This window comes from Pinus tabuliformis, chromosome 3_2 (genome assembly GCF_031772625.1).
Source record: "Pinus tabuliformis cultivar Carrire ecotype Pingquan chromosome 3_2, CPIR1, whole genome shotgun sequence".
Classification (NCBI taxonomy): Eukaryota; Viridiplantae; Streptophyta; class Pinopsida; order Pinales; family Pinaceae; genus Pinus; species Pinus tabuliformis.
Genome location: NC_142302.1, coordinates 1,257,559,098 through 1,257,566,186, shown reverse-complemented (window position 1 = coordinate 1,257,566,186; position 7,089 = coordinate 1,257,559,098). Strand labels below are relative to the sequence as shown.

Below are 7,089 nucleotides of genomic sequence, written 5' to 3'. Positions count from 1 at the left end.
ATGAACTATATAGAGATCTAACTTCGCTATAGAGTTTTCAAAGCACTTCTAGCTTCTGTTGCCACTCGATCTCCCTTCTGCATCAATTCTATTCTTGCAATCACCATACTTACCCAGATCCCAAACCAATTCCTGATGGGCTATTTCTTCCTTGTTTATTTTCTTCCCACGGATATCTCAAATTTCAAAGTCGGGATCACGCTCGCCTGCGCGAGCAACCAACGAGAACTCTGAGAGATCGAAAACCCTATAAAACATCGATTAAAAATAACGGCATAGAGGATTTCACAGAAGAAGAAACCGAAGAAGATGAAGGAGATCGCTTGCCAGAATGGGCATAAGTTCCACGGTACTGCGCTCCACAAGTACAGAATATCTGCACATTGTTATCTGAGGAAGCTAACCAAGGCAACAGCAAAATCCATTCAATTCTCAGGCGATTACGTTTCAACTTAACCCCTGAAATAGTCTTAGGGGTTTTGAAAAATTACAGGCGGATAGGTAGGGACAGAGCTCTGCAATTCTTCTCGTGGGCAGGGAACCGAAATGGGTATCGGCACGACAATATAGTGGTGGATTACATGGCAGATTTTCTGGGCAGAAGAAAGCTCTTTGACGATCTCAAGTGTCTGCTGAAGACAATGTCTGCCGAGAGAAGCGGCCTTGTGACGCCCCGGACTGTCTCGATTGTTGTAAGGTATTTGGGCAGGACAGGAAGAATTGATGAGGCCTTGTTGGTATTCGAACAGATGAAAAAAATAAAAATATGATGTTAAGCCCAATAATCTGGTTTTCAATAATGTCCTATATATTCTATGCAAGTCGTCTACTGTTAATAGAGAGCGTATGGTTTTCTGTGTTGAAAAGGGTTTATTGATTTTTGAGAAATTATACTGTTGAGAAAATTCTATTTGAGATAAGTCATTTAGCAAAGAGACAACGCTGATTATTTGGGACGACACCGACCCTAACATTCACGTCAATAAAGATCTTTAGTGCCGTATTAAACATGCCCAGTTTACATAAAACGCAAATAAGTTCCTCACAGCACTCCAGACGAGGAATCAATGCTTTAGCAGTCATCTCTTCAAAGAATGTAAGTGCCAGATCCACTTTCCCTACCTTACAAAGGCCACTTATTAAAACATTGTACAATCTACTGGACGGAGAATAATTCCTTGAGAGGGCTTCAAAAAGTTCAACGCATCAACCAATTCCTTACACTTCAAGTAACTATGTAACAAGCTAATATGGGTATTAGAGATGGACAAACACCCATCCAGACACCCAATCTCTTCTTCTATCTGACAGTCTGAGCGTTGCTCTCGCATTGAATCATAGAGATGCTACTGATCAGTTATCTACATTCGAGACGGATCCAATTTCCCTTCTCCAAGGAATTGTGATCTTGTAACCTTTGATTGTAGTCTTTATCGAAACATGGGTGATCTGAGATCTTCTGATGTCCTAGATCACTAAGATCTCAAAGATCTGAAATATTGTGATCATCCACTTAAATTACAGAGGTATCCACATACTGCACCATGGACAGATTTCCAAAAATTCATCACTGTGGTATCCGAGATCCTTTCCTGTGACAGTCGTTCGAAACTTCATGAGAAACGAGATCTGCACTTCATCTAGATATATGGAATTCATGGACCATTTTACCATTATTTTATGCATTTAATTATTATCGTTGGGTTTCACTCTTGCTATGACAAAATGAGGGTTTCTTCACAAATAGAGCCTGAGGTTTGGTCCATCAAGCTTCAAACGAACGATAAGGTTCAGATCGATTCTCGTTTGAAGGGCTTTCTTTCTTCTACCCTGCAGCTATGTCGAACAGTAAATTGCCTCGCAGAATCATAAAGGAAACTCAACGCTTTCTTACTGAACCAGCACTTGGTATAAGTGCTTCTCCATCTGAGGACAATTTACGGTATTTTAATGTGATGATTCTTGGTCCATCTCAGTCTCCATATGAAGGGGGTGTTTTCAAGTTGGAGTTATTTCTGCCTGAGGAGTATCCAATGGCAGCACTAAAGGTTCGTTTTTGACAAAGATTTACCACCCAAATATTGATAAGCTTGGACGTATATGCCTTGATATTCTCAAGGACAAGTGGAGTCCAACATTGCAAATTCGAACAATTTTACTGAGTATACAAGCACTGTTAAGTGCACCAAATCCAAATGACCCTCTTTCTGAAAACATTGCAAAACACTGGAAGACAAATGAAAATGAGGCTGTGGAAACAGCAAAAGAATGGACAAGGCTGTATGAAAGTGGGGCCTGATATTCTACATCGATTCATTCTATAGTACTGTTCTAATGTGTAAGTTACAAGTGATTCAAATTTTTTGTCTAACCTAGCAAGCTCAATCTATAGACATGTAAGGGTTTTGAATTCCGTGCTGTTTTGTATGCTTGTTTACTTCATTAAAAAATCATAGCGAACCAAAGCGTTGACATTGCAGAAGCTCAAATATTTATAACATGATATGGGGGAAGGGAATACAAGAGAAGAATATTTGTTATCACTATAGTGTGGTATTTAAAATACAAAATCTGGAATAAGTTTACCAATGGGTACTGTTCCAAATTTGAAGAAGAGATAGTACATTGGATGATTGGATTTTGTTTCTCATGTTCGTTAAAATGTTTGTTTTCAGTGGTATTTCCCTCTTGTTGTTTTCCTGTTTTCCTTGGAATGCTTGTTTTCTGTCGATGTTGTGTCCCATGAAAATATGTCACGAGTTTTTACACTGCTGGACCTATTTTTCTTCCTTCTTTCAAAAACTGAATTGGCCAAACTAAAACCTTTCAACTTTCAAGTTATTTCTATTCTTATGGGGAAAGGGACACGTTGATGAGAGTTTATTAGCTTATTGCTCAGTGGGCTTATTTTATATGATTGTCAACGTTATACAGTAACCATTTTAATCATTGCTCACTTCAGGGCATTTGTGCGAATTAACAGGCCTTGTATGAGTGGGCCATCTTGCAGATGACCCACTTACATGAAGCCACAGAGAAGTACTTATTCCAGTTTATTCCAGTGTGAGAGTGCTTTCTAGTCCAGATCAAGCTTCCGATATTACATCTTTCTCTTTGATCTCGGATGCGAGGAGAGCTTTTGTGCATTGGGGCATTCACAACTATCGATGATGACATCAATAGCTGTTCTTCCATCTCTACGTCTTATTTCTACCTCTAGTGCTGAGTGGTTCTTTTCTCTTTGCTATGGTTTATTCTCTTGCTTTACACCTTCCTACTTTCTACTTCATTTTCATTTGCATTTGTTTATTTTTGGCACTTAGGAGTTGCCTTGGTATTGCTACATTATGATTGTGAATTGTTTGTACTTTTTAGTCCCATTGATCTCTTTTGGTCACTCTATCTCATCTTCTCTCTTTTACTGAAAATCACAGCTCGTTTTTGTGCAAGGTTTTTGACACTTTTTTTTCTCACATTATATGGGGAGGAGATATAACACTTGTCTTGCTTTTTGGAAGATTGTATGTAGAGATTAAAACTTCATTTTGCTTTTAGGAAGATTGTATGTAGAGATCAAGACTTGTCATTTCATTTCAGATATTCTGCTGCAAGAGGAAGCTAGATGGCCTCATTATTGTCTGTGTGTTTTCTTTAGCTTTTATCCCTTTGCAGGAATTGTGAGAACCAGAGTTTGTAAGGCATTTTTATATTTGATGTATATTGATGATTTTATCTAAGTATTGCTTCTGTTCTTATTTCAGTGTTGATGTCTGTGGTCTGTGTTGACAAAATCTCCAAGTATTCTCTTTAGCCTTTCCCTCCAATATGATACAATAAACTGTAAAGTTTCTTTTGATTGAAGGTATTACTCTTGTAGTTTCTTTAGCTTTGGTATGTGAGAACTATCTCCTCTTTCCACAATTTTATTAAATGCTAGATATTGATAAATAGAGAACCTATTGACAGATAGCCTGGATTAATCAATCAGAACATGTTTTAGCTGCCATTTAAAAATAGTCTTCTCGATAAATATTGAGTAATATTTGGAGAAGATTTTGGATGGAACATCATTGGGAGTCTTAGAGGGGATGTTATACTCCCAAACGGGAATACTGGTGCCTCATTAAATAGTGTTTAGAGGTAATTTCGTTAATGGCTTTTAGCTTTGTATTTAAATTTTACAGAGTCATTAATATGTGGTGATACCTGAGTTATATCTAGGCTGAATGTCGGATGCAATGGCCCTGTAAATCAGGTGGAATGTTGCAGATTGAATTTTAAACTTGCTGGACAGATTTTAAATCTTCTATGAGCAGTTGTTGCCCTATAATATTCATCTTCTAGTACATATTTTCTTTTGTGTGATGGGTGCTATTTTTGAAGTAATAATAAATATATATAAGTTTTCTTGATGATAATGAGCCTTGGAACTAGCTTTTGGAAAATTACAAAGACTCCCATGCAAAAAAAATTTCCACTTAGAGGTGAACAAAAAATGATGATCAATATTTTTGATCTGCTTTCAGTGACTAATCAAACACAAGAAGTGATGTTACATGGAAAGGCTACGCAAAAGTTATGTTTATGAAATATTTTGTTGGTATATACTGAGTAGTATGTTTAACTTTATTGAATGAGGATAAATAAAGTGATACATGGTTATGGTTCAAGGTTCCAAATATGGAATAAATACACCATGAACAAAAGGAAATACTACAGATTTGGTTATTCAAGGGATCTTCGTTTAACAATAGAAGCTCCTGATGACACAACCCTGCATTTATGCCAGGTAAACTTACTGATCTGACTGAATTCTCTGACCACCAATTCTAATTGAAGTTTTGTTAAGTAGGTTACATTCCTAATATATTCAATTTCTGATTAGAAATATCTTATATATATTGGGTAAGGAATGCAGCTTTATTCTAGTTTGCTCTCTTCTTCTGGCATGCTGTTTCAAAATTTAAACTTCTATTGAGATGCACATTGGTCTAGATATCTCTTTTATCTTTGAGGATTCAATTATGGATGAATTCTGATTTTTTTTAAATGATTGGGGCAAGCCTTGTATTACATATCATTAGATTCAGTAGGATTAAATGAAGATAGGCCCCAGATAGCCTCACTCGCTTACCCTAGCGAAAGGAAGTAGAGTAGCTGGGTTTGAAGGGATGAAGGTTTGGACTACTCATTCATTGCAAGTGATGATTACGTTCTATGTAGTTAACATATTTTTATCTCTAGATAGTGTGTACCATTAGGTATCCACTAGAAGGGAGTGGTATGCATTTATTTTAAAGTGCAAATGGTAGTTGTACAACATTGAACTTTCAGAACATGGATCATGAAGGTAAATCAAGTCTCTAAGAAGGTGTAGTAGGCATTGTTAGGTCCCCCTAGCAAGCAGTGGCATATGTTTATTTTCAAAGTACTGTTTGTAGTTCCCAACAAAATTGAAGATTTAGAACATGTAAACAAAGGTGGATTACGTCATAGGTGAAATATCAAGCAATAATTAGCACAATTATTATTGACCATTACAAATATTGAAGTCCAAGCTTAAGGTGGGTAGTTCCTCCTATGAAAAAGGCATAGGCATCCCCTATGAATTTGAGTTAATGCACAATTATTGCTATCTTAATTGCATGATTGAATGAATAAAACTAGAGAGATTTCTCCTAAATTAGTCAATTTGTAAATTGAAGGAGGTGGGTGTTATTAATTGTTGCTTTAATTAGTTGTGATTTTGATTATGATGATTTTGTTGGAAAAGTTTATGTATGACGCTTCCTTTAACTATTAATTTTAATAATATCTATAATGTATGTTTTGTACATTTATACAAAAAGTGGGTTGCAATGTTCCCTAGATATAGTCCTTCAGTTATAACGGAATTCGTGTTATAGATACCATTGGAAAATTTTAACCTACCCACCAGAAGGTTGGCAAGAGTTTCAGGAAGGGTTCCTAAGATTATGTGTCTCCGTTTCTCCTTTATGTTCTAAGGACTTCGGGATGAAGTCCATTGTTAAGAGGGGGTGTATGTAGTGCCCACTCTAGTTTCCTGACCCGGATACGACATTATCTTAGACACTCTATTCTTCGAGGACCTCAGATTGAGGATCTGGACCCATGACACTATTATTAGCGATTGAGATATTCATGGTTGTGATGTTTATGAATGCTTTCCATTGATATTATGGTAGCATGAATGGTTATGTATCTTATCTATCAGTATTCTGATGATTGCAATATTAATAGTTAAGTTGGTCTCTATTTGAAATTATGATGAGGGTAGTAAAGAATATGTATGCGCTCTACTAAAAGCATAATGAGGATAAATTTTATGGATAGGTATATTTCTACGATGTTACGATGTGATAGCTTAATGAATATGTATGTTTCCATTGATGATTATTGATAATAGCCATGAGGGATGTGTCCCCTATGTTACCCACTTCCTTTAGTTCAGACTTACAATGGACAATGATGTGAATGACCAGGAATTGTTAATGATGCTATGATGATAATTGACTAACATTGAGAAACCGTGTTACTGATGATTATTGAGTATGGCAGGAAACCATCAAAGGAACTCGCATATGACATGTCGATGACACCTGGTTTGATGAAAATTTATATTGCTTTATCTTTGAAAGTCTAAGTTGATCTTGGAATCTGCCATATATGTTTAACTATATTCTGATGATATATTAATGGTTGCAGGCACATATTAGTTGCTTGACCGAATGACTCACATATGGGTGATGGGGTTGTGCAAGTGGATGGAACTACATGGGAGGGGTGGGACAGAGTCCCTGATCTCACCCACTAGCACTCCCGCCGTGACTTGGGCTGGAAGGGTTGAAACACCTTCGCCTTGAATATCACGATGCCATGAGGGCAGGTTCTAAAGTTGGTTCGCTCATGAGGACTTTACCGGGGGGCGCGCATCAAGGTGGATTCCTTGATCCCCGACACCATTAGTCTCACTATAGCAGGAAACATAAGAGATGACAGTGGTCTATGATGTTGCACTATACTTTCCCCTCGTAATCACTGGATGCTTGAAGGGCAAGTGGTGTGGCA

The 7,089-nt window shown here is 37.1% G+C and overlaps 1 pseudogene; it reads left to right on the top strand.

Annotated features, from left to right (window-relative positions):
- Positions 1-1,838: 1,838 nt before the first annotated feature.
- Positions 1,839-2,299, top strand: LOC149185301 (ubiquitin-conjugating enzyme E2 35 pseudogene; annotated as a pseudogene).
- The last annotated feature ends 4,790 nt before the right edge of the window (positions 2,300-7,089 follow it).